Source organism: Pteropus medius, unplaced genomic scaffold (assembly GCF_902729225.1).
Source record: "Pteropus medius unplaced genomic scaffold, Ma_sr-lr_union100, whole genome shotgun sequence".
Taxonomy (NCBI): domain Eukaryota; kingdom Metazoa; phylum Chordata; class Mammalia; order Chiroptera; family Pteropodidae; genus Pteropus; species Pteropus medius.
In genome coordinates this window covers 4730860-4752624 of record NW_024342467.1, presented here as the reverse complement: position 1 = coordinate 4752624, position 21765 = coordinate 4730860, and the positions used below count along the sequence as shown (strand labels likewise).

The 21765-nt window shown below is 32.2% G+C and overlaps 1 protein-coding gene and 1 pseudogene across 7 annotated transcripts in view; both read left to right on the top strand.

Moving 5' to 3' along the window:
* DGKB (diacylglycerol kinase beta) overlaps positions 1-21765 on the top strand; it is a 581858-nt gene that overhangs the window by 324816 nt on the left and 235277 nt on the right. The window lies entirely within an intron of this gene.
* Positions 4061-4179, top strand: LOC120602618 (uncharacterized; annotated as a pseudogene).

Sequence of the window (21765 nt, the reverse complement as noted above, 5' to 3'; positions counted from 1 at the left end):
CTTTAAGTGTTAGAGGCTAACAAATTCTGTTCTCTAGTATAATTTTAATAATTCTTAATAATGAAAATGTTTATTATTCACATATATCCAGTCAATTTTTCATTATCAATTATGGTACTAATTTATGACATTCCTCACTGCCCAGCATGTGGTAAGATGCCATTTACAACAATGTATGTGTATACCTCAAGGTATTCATAAGATGGGAAACTACCTCTTATTGATACTTATTTGTAAATTTTAGGCATGATTAAATCTTGCTCATATAGTTTAAAGTAAATGTTTCATAGAAAACACCTTCTAGATTGATACAAGTCACATGTTTTTATTGTGAGTTTAAAGAATGTCGGGTGTAAAACAGATGCTCCATGTATTATTGACCAACTGTTTTTTAAGATAACAATTTGCCCTAAAATTACACATTTTACCAAGTCAATTAGGCATATACATTTTAATCTATACTGCTATAGATTAATTCTTCACTCAGAATTGTAAGCATTTAGGTAATTCCCTCAACTATAATGAAACATATTTAGGATACGAACATTTTCTAATAAATTTCTGTAAGGAAGGCATGCCAGATATTGTGCACAAACAATTTCATAATTACATAGCCAGATTTTCAGATTTCGATATTGAGACAGGTTCAGCCATAGCACTTCTTCATATTTTCAGGAATTTGAAAATGGATTTTTGTAAGTACTTCTAATAATGATGTTTCAGATCTGATTTCTTGTCACAATAAATCATATGCCATTAATATGATCCTCTAGCATGCTCACCTTGAAATTCATTTATATTTTAAAGAACATGATGTTTCTAACATTATCTTAAGGAAATTAATTACCAAAATATATAGTTCTGCTCTCTATGCTTCTTATGACAGAAATTGAAAGAACTGAGAAAGATAATGATTTTTCCGGTGCTTAAGAGAGTGCTAGTTGAGAGGTTTATATCATATTCTTTTCAAAATTTCTGTATAAATCTAAGTTAACTGTTAAAAGAGAGTATGCTGTTCAACTTTTTAATAAACATTTTAATAAACATTTCCATTTTTTAGACTCAAAACAAAATTATTCTTAAAGTATTTATGCTACTATTATTTAAAATGATTTATTATATAATATTGGAATTTAAATTTTTATATAATTTGGCTTTTACTATGTACAATCACATTTACATTCTTATAATTCATGTACATTACACCTCTCCTGGTTCTGTTGAGATAGATCATTTTAAGTTCTTGCTTTAAAAAATATATATTGATATTAATAACTGTACATTGAAGCACTATAAATGCATCTACTAAAATTATAAGTATAAAGGCTTACAATAATTATAGGGAAATGAAAACCTGTTTAATTCCATGAAACCTTGACAAGAACTTACAAGTAATACACAAAACTAGCTGGAGAAAAAATATTGGTGGAATTACAAAGATTTGTTAATATTGTAGTCATAGCTTGTTTTCAAAGAACCAATTCAAATTCCTTATGTACAGTGCTTAATACCATTTGCTAATAAACAATGACCAGCAATACGCTACAAAGATACTGTTTCATTAAATCCACACTGGTTATTTAAAAGTATCTGATCTTTAACTCCCTGAATGAAACAAAGATTGTTTTCTTTGCCCTTGTTCAGAGGTATGTTCTTTATTTCTGTACTATTTTCTGCTTTTTGTGAAAAAAAAAAAAATCTACTAGAAACTCAGATCAGTGTGTACATTTAAATAGGGCAAATTTAACTCAAAATCTACTTAATGACATCAGGTATGTCAGGTGTTGCCTTCCAAATGTGTGAAGAAAAGAAACAAAACTTGACAAATTGGTATACTAGACTGAAAATTTGATATTACTATAATAATAAACCCAGATTTTGGAATGTATGTTTTTCAAACTATTCAAGAAATTGATAGCATAAATGAATTTAGAAAATTTGCTATGACTTTACAATCCCCCTCATTCTGTGCAGTAATACTTGGTTTTCTCACCATAGGCCTTGTGGAATGGAATGAAATTCTGAGATTTTACTATCTACCTAGTACATGGAACATAATTATCATTCTACAGATGTTTGCTAAATTTATTCACTACATTATTTATTATTCAGTAGTATATTTGTCTTCTAATCAAAGTCCTAAAGTTTGGATAAAATACTGCTTTTCTGCCATTGATTTGGTTGATTATTCTACAGCTTTTAATAAAGAGCCCCTTTTACATGACAGGCAGCCATCTAAACACTGAATCTTTCAAATATCCAGGTATAGGAGGGAAATGAATTTGGGGTTACATAGAAACCTTACTTAGCTCTAGGTTCTGTAGAAGAATATAAACTAGAACGAAAGTCTACATTGTAGCAGTACAGAGCTAAGGATATTTTCTGGGGCTCTCAAGTTAAAGTGACCATTGAGCTCTGAAGGATGTATGTTCAAATAGGGTTGCTTCTATTCTCTGATTTAGCTGAAGAAACATTTCTGCTTTCTGTTTGCAAGATGCTTACATTTTATGAGTGTCATCCTATGCAAATTTTCTAAATATTTTCCTCCTTGATTTTGCCTTTCTATTCCTAGGATTTGTGTTTTTGCTTTACATGAATTTGCATGTGTTTTATGCAAAAATTTTATACACACACACAAACACATAAAAACACATGCATAGACTCACTTCCTGGGATGCCAAATTAAAAAACAAGATTTATGAAGTAATGGTAGTTATTTCAGAGATTTCCACAAAATTACAGCTGAATAACCCACAATAGAGTATTTTCTTAATAAGGAAGAGTACTGAATAGTAAGGAAGCAGTTTAAGAAAACAATTTCTACTCTTTATTACAGATTTTATGTCTACATGGAAACTTTTGGGAAATATTTGTCAAATTAAAATACTACAGTAAATTATCCTTTGTTCTTTACAAGCTGACATTAAATATATATGTATATAATATATATAATATATTATATATTATATAAATTTATACATGTAAAATTTCAACTTGTCCATATAAATAAATGATCAGTTTTAGAGAAAAAACAAACATAGGTTTAACCAGCAGAGAAAGCTACTTTCTCTAAGAACGCTATCCCCAATATACCAAGTGTTTTTGTTTCCTTTGTGTTCAGGCTACTACTCCCCTGTGCAGCATTAGTTGACTGTAACAAGGACCATTTTTGCTCTGGGAGCTGAGTAGATCCACTAAACTAATTAGACAATGGACAGCTGACTTTAGGGAATGAGCCTGTGACATTGTTCAATGTCAGTGACACATTTTTTTTTTCTTTTGGTATTCATAGATAATCTATAGGCTAGAATTTGGAATTGATTAGAGTTTGATTGTGATATTCTTTTGAATAATGTTCATGCCACACAATAGTTAATTTGAAATTAAGTTTAAATATCTAATTTATGATATCTATATGCTTTAGAAATCACTCTATCAATAATATAAGAAAACTGTTTTTTTGGTTCTTCTGGAATAAAATCAATTAATTGTTGTTAGAGATTATCCCTGGGAACAAATTTGAGGACCCTTGTTATACCACTTCTTTGTAGGGCATATTAAGTATAAAGTTAATCTATCTTGAACTCTTTCCAAAGAGGTTAATCACCTCATTATAAGGTAATTTTACCTAGAAAGTAATCCCCTGTAATAGCTAATTGGAACTAATTAGATACTTTCCATTGCTTCTTGCTCCACCCAAGCTTTAGTTACTAATGCCGTTCCTTGAATACATATTCTTATATGGATATGTTCTGCATTATTTTCTGATTGAATTTAATTCTAACATATTAACCTTAAATGGCTGATTTACTTTTTTTCAAAACAGCTTCCCTCACATATATTTTTTCTTTGAAGAAAAAAATAAACTCTCACTTGCAACATTTTGAAGTTTGTATTCTGTGCTTTATGTTTCTACATGACCAGCGTTTTTACAACATAAAGAATCTTACTTAAGCAACTCTCAACATCTTCTATGTTCGTATGTACTAGCCTTAAAATATAAAGAAAATGTTTCTTTAATAGATAAAATTTCTGAGGGAAATTAGAAAGTATATGTACAGTCTACAGCCATGCCACCCTGAACAAACTTGATCTTGTCTGATGTTGGAAGCTTAGCAGTGTCGGGCCTGGTTAGTACTTGGATGGGAGACCACCTAGGAAAACCAGGTGCTGTAGGCGTAAAAAACAAAATAGAAAATAAGGGATTGTAAACTGATAAGGTGCTTGCAATCTGTGAGGTCAACCAAGGGTTGCCTCACCTAAAAAATAAATAAATAAATAAATAAATAAATAAATAAATAAATAAATAAATACATAAATAAATACATAAATAAATAAATAAAGTATAAGTAGAAAATATTGATTTATATGAATTTTTAATTTTTATTTCTCATTCCTATAACTTTATGGTATTTTCTAAGATTTGATAAACACGGCATCAACATTTGCTAAGATCTACCAAGATACTTCATTTACTTTTGCTTCATAATGAACCTTTAGCCACCATAATAATAAGGGCCCATTTTCCTTCCCTTTTTAATAACATTGTTCCTATATCGTCTAAGCCTTACTCACAATGTCTTAAGGCTTGTCAGTATCCTTCTGTCCCTTCCAGATTCTCTCATCCTTCAGTTCCAAAGTAAATGCCACTTTTACTTGGTTTGGTTTGGTTTTATGTTATGGCAACACTGCACTTCCACATATCAAAATTGCTTCTGTTCACTATTGCTACATAACGAACTACTTGAAAGCTTAGCGGTATAAAACTATTGTATGATGAGCATAGCCTCTGTAGTTCAGCAATTCAAGCACAGCAAAGCAGGATGGCTGTCTCTGCTTCTTCATGTCTGGGCCTTCACCTGGGAAGACTCGATGGTTGGAAGTGATTTGATAGCTAAGGGGCAGAATCAGCTTGAGGTATGGTTACTCTCATGTCTGGTGGCTAATGCTTGTTGTTGGTTGAGACCTTACCTGGAGCATTGTATTAGTCAGGGTTCTTTAGAGAAATGGAACCAGTTAGGTTCACAAGCTTGTGGTGGCTAAGAAGCCCCACAATCTTACTTCAGCAATCTGGAGACCCAGGTGAAGTGAAGACCCAAGAATGGGGTGTAATTCAGTCTGAGGCCTGAGAACTAGGGGAGCTGATGCTGTAAATCCCAGTATGAGGGTCAGAGAAGATGACATGTCCCATTTCATTCAGTGAGGCCGGGGAAAGAGGCGAATCCCTCCATCCTCTGCCTTTTGTTATTTTCATACATTAATGGTTTGGATGATCCCTAACCCCATTGGGGAGGGTTATCTACTGAGTCCACTAAGTTAAATGCTAATCTCATCCAGAAAGATTCTCAAAACACCCAGAAATAATGTTTAATTTGGACATTCTGTAGCCACTCAAGTTGTCACATAAAATTAACTATCACAAGCACCTACACATGGTTTCTCCATATGGCCTGGTCCTTCTCACAGTGTGGTGGCCTGGGACAGACAGCCTTCTGACATGGCAGCTCAGTCTGCTAACACTGAGTGACTCAAGAGAACTTGGCCATTTCCTGACTTCGTTTTAGCAGTCACATGGTTTCATGTTCACTGTACTTTTATTGATTGAAATGGTCAAAACCTCACTCAGATTCAAAGGGAGGGGTCATAAGTAAAGTCTTTCAAACAGAGGAGTATTAAAACATATTCTGAAACTTCCATACAGGGGTTTCAATGATGAGTAATACCAGGTTTTTGTTTCAAAGGAACTTGGAGTTTAATGGGAATGGTATCACAATATACAATTATAATAAAAGCTACTATGTATTTAGGATTAACTCTTCTAAGTCATTGAATTGTTTTTATCATACAATATTTTATTTTATCCTCGAAATAAGTCCATTCTGTAACTATTGCTATTTTCATTTTACCGAGGTAGTTACTGTCCACATAACAATTCATAGTAGCAGAACCAAAGCTCATGCTTTTAAGATACACATATAGTCAGGAATAAACTGTGCCTCTAAAATATCTCCTCATCTCTCTATGCCCCTCTTTCCATAGCACTTAACTCTCTTTTGTTCGAGTTACAACTTCTGTTGGCATTTCCAATTGTCTTTTTTTTTTTTTTAACCTCATTTTCTGGGGCCTCTGTGTCTGGTAATATTTAAGAAGTCTAAATGTCGGTTGCATTTTGCTAACATCAGCTATTGCTCATCACTGACACTGACCTTGAGACCTATACTAGGCACCCTTATCTTCATCATGCTAGACCTGGGGGTAAGGGTGCCTATAATTTGCTGAGAATTGGGGAGGATGACAAATAATATGCTATAGTTTATATATAGCTTTCTTTAGGTAGATTATATAAATAACACAGGATATAGTTTCATCTCTATAAAAAGAACTGAAATGACCTTCACAACCAAACTCTTTGAAGAAATTGTCTACACTTTCCCATTGTTCATTCATTCCTTTTCGAAATTCAATCTAATCTGGATTCTCTTTCATTTTAAATGCAGCTGCTCTCATTAAGGTCACAAAAGATCTCTAAATCACTAAATTACACACACACACACACACACACACACACGTGTTTTGAGCTCTACAGAAATTGAATTTGAATTTGTGATTTACTCTTTTTGAAACTTAGTTAAACAAATCATTTTATACTTAACTGCTTATACCAAGTTTTGAGTTTTATTTATGGTTTCTTCTGCTCTCCAACCAAGCCATAATTATTAGTGGTTCTCAGAATTCTGAGATATAGTTTTTCTTCAATTTATACTCTTTTGTCTAATCTCTTGAAACTTCTTTGAGAGTGATCTTTTGAAAATGCTAAACTACCTTTCTTTATCAAGTATAAGGACCTCCATGATCTGGTTCCTGGCCAGACTTTTGACCTTTCCTCTGTCCTTTGCTGCGTCTGCCCTTCCCTCCCCTTTAGGTTGACTGTTGCTGTTGCTGTTCTTTAGACTGATATCTGCTTAGTTGCTCCATCCTGAGGATAGACCTCCCTTTTTCCACCAGACTAGGTTTGGCTCCCAGAGCACCCTATACTTCCTTTCTGTAGAATTGTAGAGCATTAATCATTTGAAATATTACTTGATATGTTTATAATTCCTTGATGTATTTTGATTTAACTATATGGCCCTTCCTTTTCTCAAACTATAAGGCATCTACTACTTTAATGCATCTACTACTTAATGATATGGTTGAGAAGGTTATTAAATTTCAGTAGACTTGAAATTCATATTAGAGACAAAAGGTTAAGAGTAGATTTGAAAATTTCATAATTCTGATCCATGATCATTTGTTTTGTTAATTTTTTCTTAATTTAAGTGTAGTTGGTAAACAATATTATGTTAATTATATTGGTTTCAGGTATGCAATATAGTTATTCGACATTTTTATACCTTACAATGTGCTTACCCCACTAATTCTGGTAATCATCTGTCACCGTGCAAACTTATCGTAATATTATAGACTGTATTCCCCTTCATCTTTTCTACCCATCCTCCCCACTTGTCCTCCCCTCTGACAGCCTCCCCTTTATCTCTGTTTAAATGAGTGCATTTTTGTTTTGTTTTGTTTTAGATTCCACATTTAAAAGAAACTATACGATATTTGTATTTTTTATGGCACCTCAAAGGAGTTTGGTAATAAAGTGCTAAGTGCTTAGTCAAGAAATTAATTTGGAATTGGTGGTGCATGGGAAACAGTGAAAAAATGACAATTGCACTAGGCTGTGGAAATATTAAAAATGCAAGAAAACTTTACCGATTGCTATTTTCAGTGTTTCTAGTTGTTACTATTTCTTATTTTTATTTTTTAAAATCTGATTTTTTTTCAGACTTCTAAATTTTTTGAATGTTCAAATTTAGTTTTTTAATATTGTCTTTATTGCATACCAAACCTAACAAATTTGTAGAATTCTTTATGCTGAATAAATGTTATTTTTGTTTATACAGACACATTTATGTAGCTTTTATTAAAGTCATAGGAATAAAGCCATCTTTGAAAATTTTTTTTTCACAGTGATTGCTATTTTGTATTTCAAACTTTTTTTTCCTTTTTTTTTAATTGTGGTAAAATATTATAAAAAATTGTACCACTTTTGCTATTTTTATGTGTAAATCTCACAGCGTTAAGTGCATTCATGTTCTGCAACCATTATCACTGTCCATCTCCAGGACTACTTTTTTTCTTCTCAAACTAAAGTTTTATACCCATTAAACAATAACTCTGCTCCCCCTGCCCTCCAGCCTCTGACAGTGACCATTTTACTTTCTGTTTCAATTAATTTGACTACTCTATGTACCTCATGTAAGTAGAACCATACACTTGTGACTGCCTTCTTTCACTTAACATAATGTCTTCAAGGTTAGTCCATATTGTAGTGAGTGTCAGAAATTCTCTTTAAGGCTGAATAATATTCCATTATATGCATATACTACATTTTGTTTATTCACTTGTCTATTGATGGACATTTGGGTTGCTTGTTTGGCCTTTGGGCTATTGTGAATAATGCTGCTAATAATATTAGTGTACAAATATCTATGCAAATCCTAAGTTAGGTATGTGAAGCTTTCTGAATATCAACTTTAAAGAGAGTTAAAAACTATATTAGAATAATTTGATCCTATAAAATAAATTAGAGCCTAGTATACCTTTATCTTCAAATAATTAGGTAAATGTGTATTTTCTGAGTCTCGTTTTGTTTCCCAATCTCCTCTCCTCTCCTCAACTCTCTCTCTTCTTCCCTCTCTCATTTGTGGTGTGGAACAGAATGAAAAATATTTATTCGCCACTGATTTTTCTTTAGAATGAATATGGACCTTCTTAATTTATTTTAGTATTTCTTTGACTTGTTGTGTAGTATATCTTTAAAGGTTTTAAAAACTAAGTCTCTGCTGTTCTCTGAAAATATTTCTAAATGCTGAGAGAAAACTATTATGAATATTTAAAAAACTGTCTAATCACCAAAGAAGAGATTTATCCTGTAACTGAAATATAAACATTTTATCTCTCTATATATCAAATATATATAAATTTCTTAAGCAAATATTGATTCATAGGAAATTAATCAGTTCTTATTTTATGGCCTAATAGTCTCATATTCTGAGAATATTCATTTACATATAGTTTATTCAGTAAACAATTTAAGATTTATACATTTATATTTTTATTATGAAAACAAAATGATTACTACTAAATTTTGAAGAAAAGCCCTTCACAAGTTTAACACGAACACCTTTAATATAAATCCATATTTTCTTTCCATTATTTTTAATGTGTGACATGAAAAATATTTATTACTATAAATATTTCTATACTATGAAAGTGCTTGGAAAATAAGTAAGGTAAATAATTAAATATCCTCACTGCCCTTGAAAAGCCTGTAGGTCAGTAGGGAAGACAAACCAAAATAAAATGTAGTGAAGACTATCACTGAAGTTAAGTGCAAAATTGAGTGCAAAGTGTTACCAGAAGGAAGTATCTATTTTTGTCTGAGGTAAGAAGAGAGGACATCCCCCCAAAAGGTATTCTTCTCATACCCATGTCCACTGTTCACAGTATCGTCACCAAGTTCCTCCACTGAAAATCACATCTGTCACTTCTGTTCACGTCATGACTTAGTGAAACGGCCACCTTGAAAAGCAAAAGCTCAGGAGAATGGGGTCTTCTGCTGAGGCGGGGGTGGGGGGTGTTCATGCGCCCACCTAGAGCCTGGAAGGCTCTGGTACATAGAGAAAGAAAGGAAAACGGAAAATGAAGGTCATTCAGCAGTCTCCGTCAAAATCTTAGTGTATTATAAAAATAAATTGAGCTTTTCATAGACTTTAGGTTTCTTATTTCATTTTCTTAGCTTTTGGAAGTAACTTATATCTAAATTTCAAGGGTCCTCATCTTCTATTACATCTGTTTCATGATGTAATAAAAATACCTAGAGGTACTGCATGAAAAACTTTACGTGGTAAAGCCCAGTTGTAGTGCAACTAACCAATCCCATATTTATCTTCTTTGTAAGTTTAAATCTTTACATATTCTTTTATGTCTCATGCCACTCTTCTAATTTTATAAGTTAATTATTCACTGTTACAGCATAATTTGTTTTGTTTTATTTTTGCACATAGACATGTTCAATTCTTTACATGTATTTTTTACATATTTATTTTCATCTTATTATTGTTATTGTTTTTCTTATTTAATTTATTCTCTTAATTTTTAAGACATTCAAATTTGAAAGAAATTTTGATAATCCCTTCTTTGGTACAAAAACATTCATGTAATCTATGAATTTATGACTATGAAATCCATTTATATCCACAATCAATTATTTTAATTTTATTAGCTCTTTTGCATTTCGAAGTAGATGTTTTATCCTGTTTTGTATTTATGTAATGATTGAAACCATATTCAAATATATCTAAACTAACCGTAACCTATTAGATGGCATACATGGATGCAGAGTCTAAGGAAAACTTTATATTGCTTTCTTTATATATACTAAATTTGTAATTCTTTATTAAAAAAATTATATCAGAAAAAAAAGCAGGTTACCATGAAAATGTAAAATAATTGTATAATAGTTAGTAGTCATCTCATTTTCATTGTGAATTCTTATAGCCTAGGACACAGTTATAGATCTAATAGTTGTCTTTTGTACCCATGTGCTATAATAAAACTTAACACTAACATTTCTTAAAGGCTGGACATTTCTAGATACTCTACTAAGTGATTTTCTTGGATTATTTTATTTAATCCACACACAACCCTAGGAGATGGTTGTTGTTATGCTCACTTTATATATTTACATATAACTGAGTTAGAATTATAATTACTGTATCCTAGCATACATGTTTAGCAAGTTACTAACCATTTTGTTCAGATAAACAGTAATTTAATGCATATCTACTAACCAGAAAATATTTTTGTTTGGTATAAAAGATGAGTTTGATACCATTCCAGCCTCTTAGAGTTTACGACTTATTTAGGGAAAGATACATGCAAACCTATGGTACTATGAGATGAATGCAGTAATCAAAGTATCATATCTAAGAATAAAAAGGAGAAAATAATTCTCACATAGTGTGGCAGTGGTGCTAGGAAGGCTTTGTAGAAAACATGTTTGATCATGATTCTTAGAGATATTCACTTTACAAGTTACTGTGGAGTCAATAGAAATATCACATGTTAATGTTAACTGACATAAAACATATCCATGTGTGGTGGAGAGCATAAATAGTTCCAGACGGACAGACAAAGTTTGAAATGTGAGGAATGTAAGATTAAGGAGATTAAGGAGATTTGTTCATCCTACTCAGATCCTACTACAAAGAACTTGCTAGTTGTATTGGAAACTTCATCCTTGAAAGTAATTTGAAACAATTATAAGGTTTTAAACAAGGACATAAGACTAGGAAATGGATATTTAGAAGAAAAGTAGTTGTTACTGTTATCAAACTTGGTAATTAATATGGGTATGAATATGGATGTGAAGGAAATAGTGAATGAAAGTATGAGTGGAGACAGAATGATAGCAATACCAACCAAGTGGTCAATGGAGGAAGAAGAGGTGTGTGGAAGAGTATATTGATTTGGTTCCGTGCTTGTTGAATGTGAGGTATCTATGGAATATCTGGGTCAGTTCCATAGACAATAAATCATCTTATTGGCCAAGAATTAGGTGGGATGTCTGGGATGGAGATGAAGAACCATACGATAAAGGAGCTATTCTTGCTCCATCATCCGTAAACCGAAGCATTGGTAGAATCCAGAGTAGTGATAACTGAGTTATTTTACTAGGTTTGGTTAATTTTAACTATACTTGTTTATAATAAATGGTAGTTAAGAGTTTTGAAGAGACTGAAAATCATTGGTGAATTATATTTTCATCTTTTCATAATTATATTAATATGTAATTATATATTATTAATTAGTTTTATCAGAGGCATTTATTTAGATATTTTATTTGTTTAGACTGTTTTATTAGAAGCATTTATTTAGGCACAATAACATTTTTTCTTTAGTTTTTAAGATAAGCAGTTTAAGAATCTAACTTTATTGTGAGTCTCACCAAAAATCTCATTTTGTTAGATTGCCTGGGATTCAGTTTAAAATCCAAATTCTTACATAAAGTTTCCATAGATTCTTAATTCTAGAAAGAATGAAGTTAGGGTGTCCTTATGAGAGAAGCTTGAAAAGATTCTCTAAGGACTTTAAAGAAGTTGAAGAATCTAGCCAGCAGAGGGCACTTGCTCACATGCACTCAGTCCTTGCAGCAATCCTTGTGATCAAGAAAACAGGAAGAGTTCTTTCTTAATAAGCACACTGGCAAAGTAATCATTTTGCTCAGTGTTGTGTTAATGCCAGAACTTAGATATTTATACCAGGAGTCCTTCTCTTGTGGAAGTATATATCTCTTTTAGTAAAATATAATTTGAGTCGTATTTGAATACGAGCCAGCAGATTTGAGAATCTGTTTATAAAATGGTCAAATCTGAGCATTCTGTGTTGGAAGGTCAGAGGCCAGCTATGTACCTTAGTCCTGCTGAATAATTAAGGAATTTCTGATTATATTTGATGAAAAAGGCCAATTTTAATATGATGTGCAAGGGACTTCAAAAAAAAGTCAAAATGTTGTACTCTTTCTTAATTGTAGCATTACTAACTGAATAAATGCCAAAATGTCTTAAACAGTTTTCTAATTGAAACTGAGGGCATTGTAAGAAGAAATTCTTTTTTAAAAAATTCTTAGATAATTAAATTTAGGAATAGTAGCATTATTCTGGTAGGTTATTTTATTAAGATATTTCCCCACATACCTCTTTAGTTTAGAAGTATTTAATGATCTTGCAAAAATATTATTTTATAATTATACCAGAAATGCAAGTAATGTTATACTTCTTTTTAAAAGTATTTCAACAAATCTCATATTTTACATTCTCTTTTACACATAGAAACTTTTAATGTATAGAAATCATTGGCAACTCTATATTTTTTTACAATGCAAGCTCTCTTACATACCCTCTTTACTAGTACAGTATGATTTTTTGTTATTATAACATGTACCATACTTTTTTAAGTTGTGTGCAATGAAATATGTATATGTGTAGTGTCTGAAATCTGTTTGCATTTAAAAGATGATATAAAACATATTTGTTTCTTATGTTTTAAAGAGAAGTTAATGCTGTCATTTCTATTTCATGATCCAACACAGTGAAAGTGTAGTAAACTGTTTAAAAACCTGTGGGAAGTTAATTTTAATGTGCAATAGTGTGAAGGAGCCTTGTTTATTTTCTTCATTTTATGAAGCATATAACAATCTTATTTGCCAAGATGATTATATTTAATAAAGTGACAAACTGTCCCACTGATAGGATACATTAATTTGCCTTTAAAGCTGTTCCTTGTCCTCCATAAGAAGGTGATAATTAGGTTTTCAGATTAGAGTAAAATAATCATGTCACTTATATAGATGCTTAAAATATATTTAATCCTTTTTATAAACTTGAAACAATTCAAAGCTGTAAAATATTTTTCTCTGTGAACTTTTAGGTGAATACAGCTAATATATCATGTTAATTTTAAGCTAGCATGACTCTTTGGAAGATTAACAATTGGAAAAAATAATATAAGCAATTACTAACTTTTCAGGTAAAACAATGGTATTAGACTGTGTAGAACATCTACCTAATAAAATAGCACTCATTCATATTCTGATTTAATTTCTTCCTTTGTCTACAGAGTGTGCAATTTAATCTTTGAAAAGTCACATAGAATCATTTTGTTCATGTGTATTAACACCCTCAATTTCTAATGTTGAGGGCTCAAATTATTGTTAAATACTACAAATAATTAAATTTCAATTTTAACATTCTGTTACACAAAATTAACTAGATCTCACATGTTAAGTTCCTAAAAGTACTAAATGGTGTTTGAATTTCCAGCAGTGAAAACACAGTTTATAAAAACAAAACACTAAATGACTACAAAAAATAAAAGACTCTTTCACTGCCTTCAGGCTGATGATAGCACATTGTCTTAAAGTTCTAAAGCCCAATCTTCTCTAGCTTTAAATAACTAAAGGTAATTTCCTGTTCTTAAAGTTTGCAGAGTATTAAAAATGTCCCTAAATCTATTTCCGGAACCAGGTTGGAGAATGTTCAGTGCACATTCATTTAAAATACCTTTATGTTCTGACTCAATTACTTTTAATAGAGTGGAGAATGTTTGGTGTAGCTTTGAGTGCACAGCATGAAAGGTTGGGTTTAGTTAGAAAACATATAAAATTAGTTCCTGTGGACAGGTAATCTCTAGAGAAATATAAGTAACCAGAAAATCTTATTGAAGACCATTAAATGTACTGCAAATATCATGTGCTTTCTTTGCACATGTTAAACACAGAGTTGTGACATAAATGAAGTTATTGTAGGACATTGGCATGATAAAATAAAAAGAAATTTTTGTTGATAATATGCAAAATGCCACATCAGATTTTATTCATTCTGCACTTATTTCTTTGAGGTAGCTTTTATACAGCTGTGAAACCTAGAGAGTTTTATACAAAATGATTTTGACAAATGTTCATGATTCCACACCAGTGAAATGCATTTTAATTTCATTCAGAATGTTCCAAGCTCTCTAGCACATAAACAGTAATAAAACTCATATTGAAGTTATTTCTGTGATTTTTTTTAACTTCACTGTTCAAATGATACAGGCAAGTTTTCCTGGTCCTCATTAAGAAATATAGACAATCCTAAGCAGAATTTACATAAGAAAAAAATACATTGATGATGTGGAAGTTTAGACCTGATGCTGGTTTCCATAGATAACTCAGCCATGAGAAATGTCATACGAAGTGCACAAACTTTATTTCTTTCTATATCTGATTTCTGCTTTTGCTTCTTAACATCTCTGAAACCTGGGATAAATTATTTAGAATTTAGGATACTCCATTTCATCAATTCTAGCAACAGACTAGTAATTCCTAGTTCTCAGGGTTGTTATGAGGTTAAATTAAATTGAATGAGGCATGTAACGTAATTAACGTAATACCATTTCATTTCCTTTTCATGTCCATCAGCATTTACTGTCAAAACCATCATCTGAATTGAGTGTATAAAGAATATTATAATGCAGAGGTCCAATAATTCTATGGCGTTTAGGAAGGCAGATCAGAAATATTAAGTGATTTATGGAAAGTAGAAAATGGACTAGGAAGTTTTTGAAAAAAGTTACTATTTAATAGGTAATCTACAACTAATAATTGTAAATATAATGCAGAAATTATGTTATATACTAAAACATGCACAGGCTTGGATTAAGAAGCTGTATTATAATTCCTGTTGTGAAAATTACCTCCTCTATAAATTGAAATGATTTTGGTAAGACAACTCAAAGGATTATTGTTGCTATCAAGTGCAATAATATTTGTAAAAACACAGGCTACACTAAAATTAGCTCAACATTGTTTTTCAGTCAAAATTGTGGTCCAGAAGAAAATACGAGTTTGATAGAAACACAGAAATGCCATACAATTAAGCGGTTTCTCTAAATGGGAGAGCATTTTCACATTATACTTCCCTCCCAAAAGGCGGAACAAGATATAAATGCTTCCCAGTGTTTCATAACAAGATAGATCAAGGGTCAGAAAACTATGGCACACATGCCAAATCCAACCTTCTGCTTGGTTTGTGTAAAAAGAAAAAAAAAAAATTGTTGGAACACAGCCAAGTTTATTGGTTTTCCTGCTGCCTATGGCTGTGTTTGAACCACAAGGGCAGAGTTGAGTTGTGACTTAGACCATATGATCCACATTGCTTAAAGTATTTACTATCTGGCTCTAAAAAGAAAATGTTTACCCCCCACCCTCCTCAATAGATGAAAAACTGGAGCTATGTTCAAAAGAATGTAGATAGATTTCAGAGCATATGAAAGGGATGGAAAATCACGTTCTGAAATATGAGGACCTATACAATAGATGCAATTGAGAAACACAGTGGAAGAGGAATTTAAGTAGACTCCTGATTTTAAGTACTGTGTGAATTTTGAGCGATTGTAGAAAAACTGAGAATCTGCAAGATGTAATATGTTCTAGTTCATATCCATATGTGCTACACAGAACAGTGAACTAGGACATTATGTGAAAGAGACCCTTGAGTTGACAGTCTTACATCTATGTCAGCTTCGCTTATTTGTTTGGTAGGAAAGACAAGACATACCAGAGCTGTATTATTTGGTCTTAGAATGGCTGCAGTGGTGATGAGCTCTGAAACTTTACAGCCTAAATCCAAATCCAGGCTTTTTGCTTACCAGTGTATTAACCCTCTCCGTTTCTCAGTTTCCTCCTGTGTAAAAAGGCACAGCAATAGCTCCTATCTGAGAGCGTAGAGAGGAGTATATTAGTTAATACATGTAAAACTCAAAGAACATTGCCTGGCGTGTAGGAATCACTATATGTGTAAGCCATTGCTACTTTCATTTGCATGCGCATGCTTATATTAGCTGTTTCGGCTATATATAATAAAATTTTCATTGCATGGTGTGAATTCAGTCAGTCTCATTTAATCCATTTTTTGGATTTAAATTTGCCTTCACATAGATATGTCTGTTTGGACAAATGGAATCTTATCTGAAAATTTCAGGCAAGGAATTATATTATACAATGATTTGCAAACAATAGTTATCAAAATAGGTACATAAATATTTCTTTGAGGCCTGAATAGATGAAATGAAACAATTGCTTTTGTTCTAAAGGACAGAATTTGCAATTCTAAGGTCATAGATTTTTTCTTAATTTCAAAATAAATATTGTTTTAAAATATATGGTTGAATAGTTTGGAATTCATATGAAGGTAAAATTGTTAACAGATCCTAGGTAATTACCTAGTTGTTTTCTATTCTGAGAAGATTTTTGACCCTTATCATTACTGTTTAAATAATAAAATACATCTGCATACTGATTTACAGTTTAAAATTTACTTTCATATGCATTATTTTATGTGATCTTGAGATGTTTAAGCACAGAGATGTATGCCATGCATGCTCTTTTCTTTTTGGCAGAAAATATTGCAAACATATTGATGGTGATAATTAATATTTTCTAAACAGTCAAAAAACAGGTGTACCTTTCCAAATAAATCCAAATAAAATTCAAAACAAACTTATTCAATGACTACTAAAAGGATTCAGAAATATTGTAGAAATTGTCTTGAGCTTATTCAAATTAGGAATATTATTAGAAATAATTATGTTAAAGTTTTAAAGATAAGAATCATGCTTTATTCATCTTTGTATTTTCATTGCTTATCAAGTGTCTAACACATAGTAGGCATTCAATATTTTTTAAATGATATAAATTTTAAACTTCTTTTGTTATTTTTAATGGAAGTTTTAATCTCTTTGTGTTTGTATCCATATTTTGTGGGATAGAGTTAATGGTAAGAGTAGCTAAGTTAATTTTACATTATTATTTAAAAATTACTAGTCTTGGGAATGACCACATTAATGCAACAGTAAAATATAAAGCAACCATAAGTCAAACTGTGCAAAAGAGTACCTTTCTTTAATTAATTACTATCATTGATCTCATCTTGTTCTTGAGCCACCAGTTTCACTGCTGGAATAAACAATTGGTTTGCCAATTAAAATGCTTCACTTTTCTGATTTAAAACTTTTTCTCTTTCATTTAACTACCCATTTTTGTCCTTCCTTTCTTCTTTCTCAAAACAATGTTTGGGTAAAAAGGCCATATTACATTGATTCAACATAGGGGAAGACTCTACCTCTGCTCTCTGTCAGGCAGTCTCTCTCTGCTAAAGTGTAACAGGAGTCAGGTGGTCACTGGGCATCTTCCCCTGGTACTCACCTGATATTTTGGACATCTTGCTGATACCTGGTCCTGATTATTGTGGTCTGTGTAATTACCTTCATTCTCAACATCCCACACTCACCAGCTTCCTGTTCTGAACCTATGCCTCTTCCTACTTCATCCTCTGAGCACTTTTGAGTCCACATTGTGGGAGAGTCTTATCATTCTAAGTTCTTTATTTACAATAAGGTCTATGTGACTTTGTAAGAGCTTTCTTCACATCTGCTTGACTGAATACCTCCTTCAGCCATTGCTACTTCACTGTCCCCATGCCATACAAGGCCCAGAATTATGAAAACAGCATTGTTCTTCTCAGTCACAGATGGAGTCTTCTGAGGCTACTCCTGGGATTCTTTTATTGCCTTGCCCCACATAGATATTTTTCTTTTCCACTCTGAGGGGTTGACTTGAGAAGTGAAGAGGCCAACACTTATATCTCATTTCTTGTCTTTCCATTACCAGTATTTTGGCTCCCATCTTGCCACCCACTAACTCCACCCACCAACAGCATAACTTTGCCCTTCTAGTTTGGCAGAAAGCCCCCACTGTACCTCCTTATTCTATAGCTTCATTGCATTAATTCTTTTATCCTTTGTCTTCTGTTACCTATCCCTTGATCTGTACATCCTTGCTGTGGAAATACGCAGAAAGGCCCTTTATCTTTCAGCAAAACATGACTTTTACAAAAGTCAAAAATGCATGTCTTTCTTCAAATTATTACTTGGATAATGCCATCCCAGAGAAGATATATACAATGTTGATGTAATTTATAAATGATAAGAAGCCATTCAGGGTTTTAGTATGAACCAGCATGACAATGTGTGGATTTAATATCTCAAAAGTAAAAACTGTCCCTGTAATATCTATTTTGCATAATGATACAATGTGTTCTTGTCATTTTTTTAACTCCATGGAGCAGCTGATCAAAAATATCACAAGATCGGAATTAGTTGCTGTTACCTAGAAAGTAATACATAATGAACTTTAAAAATCAAAGTCCACCAATTTAAAAGCAATTCACTACATTGTTTACTTTTCATACTATAGTATATTCATAAAATATCCAATTAGATAGTTTCACTGAACATTCTTCATGAAGGTTTGGCACAGAACCCAAATCAGAATAACTAACTGGGTTGGCTAAACATTTTGATCCAATAGTCACATACAAATTAAATGTTAATTCTCCTACTCTTTTGAAGCTGATATTTCCTTAATCTGTCATGAAAGAAAAGCTTGCAAGAATATGCTGTTACTTTAGGATGTACATGTTTGAGGAGAGGTTAAATACCACTAGAAGATACTTGGAAAATATCTTGTCTTATGAATTTTTTAATGGTAAAATATGTCAGCAATGCTCAAGAAAGTAGATGTAGATATTATAGGCAATTGAAAGTAGTAGGTGGTTATTGTAGCTGGAACGCCTCCCAGAGCAGATGGTTTTTTAGGAGTTTTTGAAGGAGAAGAGCAAGGTGGCCTGCCTGGCGTATATTAATTGAGTGCCTGTTCCAAGTGTAGGGGGTGGTTGGAAGAATGTGTGATGTCTTGAGTGGGCGAATGATACAAACAGACATAACTTTAAAATAACCTGGAATTTATATCTCAGAAAGCTTATAGACAATTCACAAAGACACAGTTTTGTCTGTAAGGAATCAGTAAAATGCAGTTATGCAAACAGAAAGTTAACACCATGTGAAATAGAACTTAGCCAACATGGTCAACACTTTCACATTTAACACTTGGCTATTGCTCATTAACAAAATAGAATAATTTTCTAATTAGGAAAGATTATACTAAAACTACTTGTGAATTTGTGTTTCAAGAGAACAGATTTTATCAAGAATTTAAAAGATATGAATATTAAACTCTAATATTTTCTATGTATATTTGGCAAGCATAGATTTTTTGATAAATGACATGGTTTACCTTATTGTGTGGTCTTTATATTCAGTTTTACAGTCATAAGGACTCTTGAGTCTACTCCATTCATCCATTTCTCACAGCCACCATTCTGACATGAATAACATCTCTTCTTGCTCATACCGCTGAAAATTCTCCTAATTGAATTCCATTCCCAGTCTTTCCAGTTCTTTAAACACATCTATATGTTGCTCTTGGCTTGATTTTCTTAAAAATTGATTTTGCTCATTCACTTGATAGTGTCATGGGTCAGAACACAGAATCTGAACAGACTTCCCATGTTTGAATTTCAGCCCCATCACTTTCTAATTGTGACCTTGGACAATTTACTTAACTTTTCAGTTGTTCAGCTCTCCAAATACAAAAATACTTGGAGAATAAAATTGCCTACCTTAGAAACATGTTATGAAGAGTAAATTAGTTAATATTTCTAAAATATTTTAAACAGTGCCGAGCACATTGCAAGTGTACTGTAAGTGTTTAATAAAGGTCATGATCATGCTCCAAAAACTTTAGGACTCTCTGTTGCATAACAGAAAGTTTAGAATTCCTAGTCAGGCATTCAAGGTCTTTTCCACCATCTGCCTCCCGCCTTCCAAGCTTAACCAATCTTTTTTCCAGAGACAAGCATTCTACTCAGTATTTCATTTCTTTTACCCTTTTCTGCTTGTATCTTTTAACTACTAGCTTTCCTCAAACTGGGATGTTGATCAGCATTCCAATACCACACGTCTCTACCCCCAAGTATATATTAGATCATGCATAACTGTCAGAGTTTTCCTTTAATATCTCACCTTCTGAATAATGTTTTTCTTTTTCATCCTCTTCCTAAGTATCTTCCCTGAATTCCTCCAACACTAATAGCCTAAGCCACTTGTATAACAATATTATGTTGTTATTAAGTTTCTGTAATTCATAATATCTCTCCAATTAAGTTACTAAAATCTCAGCATAGTACCATCAGTCAGCACGTGGTTTTGCACACCAAGGAGTTCAGTAAGGATCTGGTGAATGAGAAAATGAATGAGCAGGTGAGTGAATGCATGCATAAACTTGAAAATTCAACAAGTGAATTTATTTAAAGAGATTGAAAGGAATTTCAGTGGCACTCTGTCAGGTTTTATGTAGTTCCATTTTAGCCAAGAGACACCTAAAAATCAGATAGTCTAAAATTCCTAGTGACAGCAAAGAATTAGTGTTTCTTGATGCCATCAAAGTCACGGAAATGTTCTAATATATACATAGGAGCTTAGAAACAGCTGATATGTTATAACTGCCCTACAGCAAGTAGGTATGTTGTGACAAAGGGGGCTGGCTGTGGTAGCCAGCCGTTGTATCATCATTAGCATAGGTCTGTTGGTATAGAGAAGTAGGGTTCTCAGTGTTTCAAGTCTGAGATTTGGACTGTGTTGTTGTACTTTTATTACCCAGTAACTAAGAAAATATAAAATAATACAAAGTAACATAAATATATCTATGCTTTAAAGTACATTTTATAATCTCTTTAAAAAACAAATATCTTTGAAAATCATCATCATATACAACTACAAAATAATGTTTCTATTGTTGTTTTTTCTACATATGTGAATTTATAGATCCATTGTAATATATTGATGTACCCTACTGATGATCCACAATTTGGAAGCTATTGGGATAGAGCATGACATCAATGAGGCCAGATTTATGAGCTGGTTTATTTGAGCCTCTATGTGTCCTCTCTTGGACAAAACTCTTACCCAGAATCCCGGACCAAGTACTTTAAACATGTCTTTAGATACAAATTGAGCAAATAGTGAGCTGAATAAGAAATTCAAAGAGGTCTCAGAACATAGGACATAGAATTGGTGTTTTATCATATTTTGTTGAATATATTATTATTCAAAGATTTGATCATTTGTCAATGTTTAGTTGAATTGTTTTTTAAATTATCATTCATGATAACACTCATTTTCTGGCGGTATGCCATGTGTTAAAATAATATGTGGAGTGTG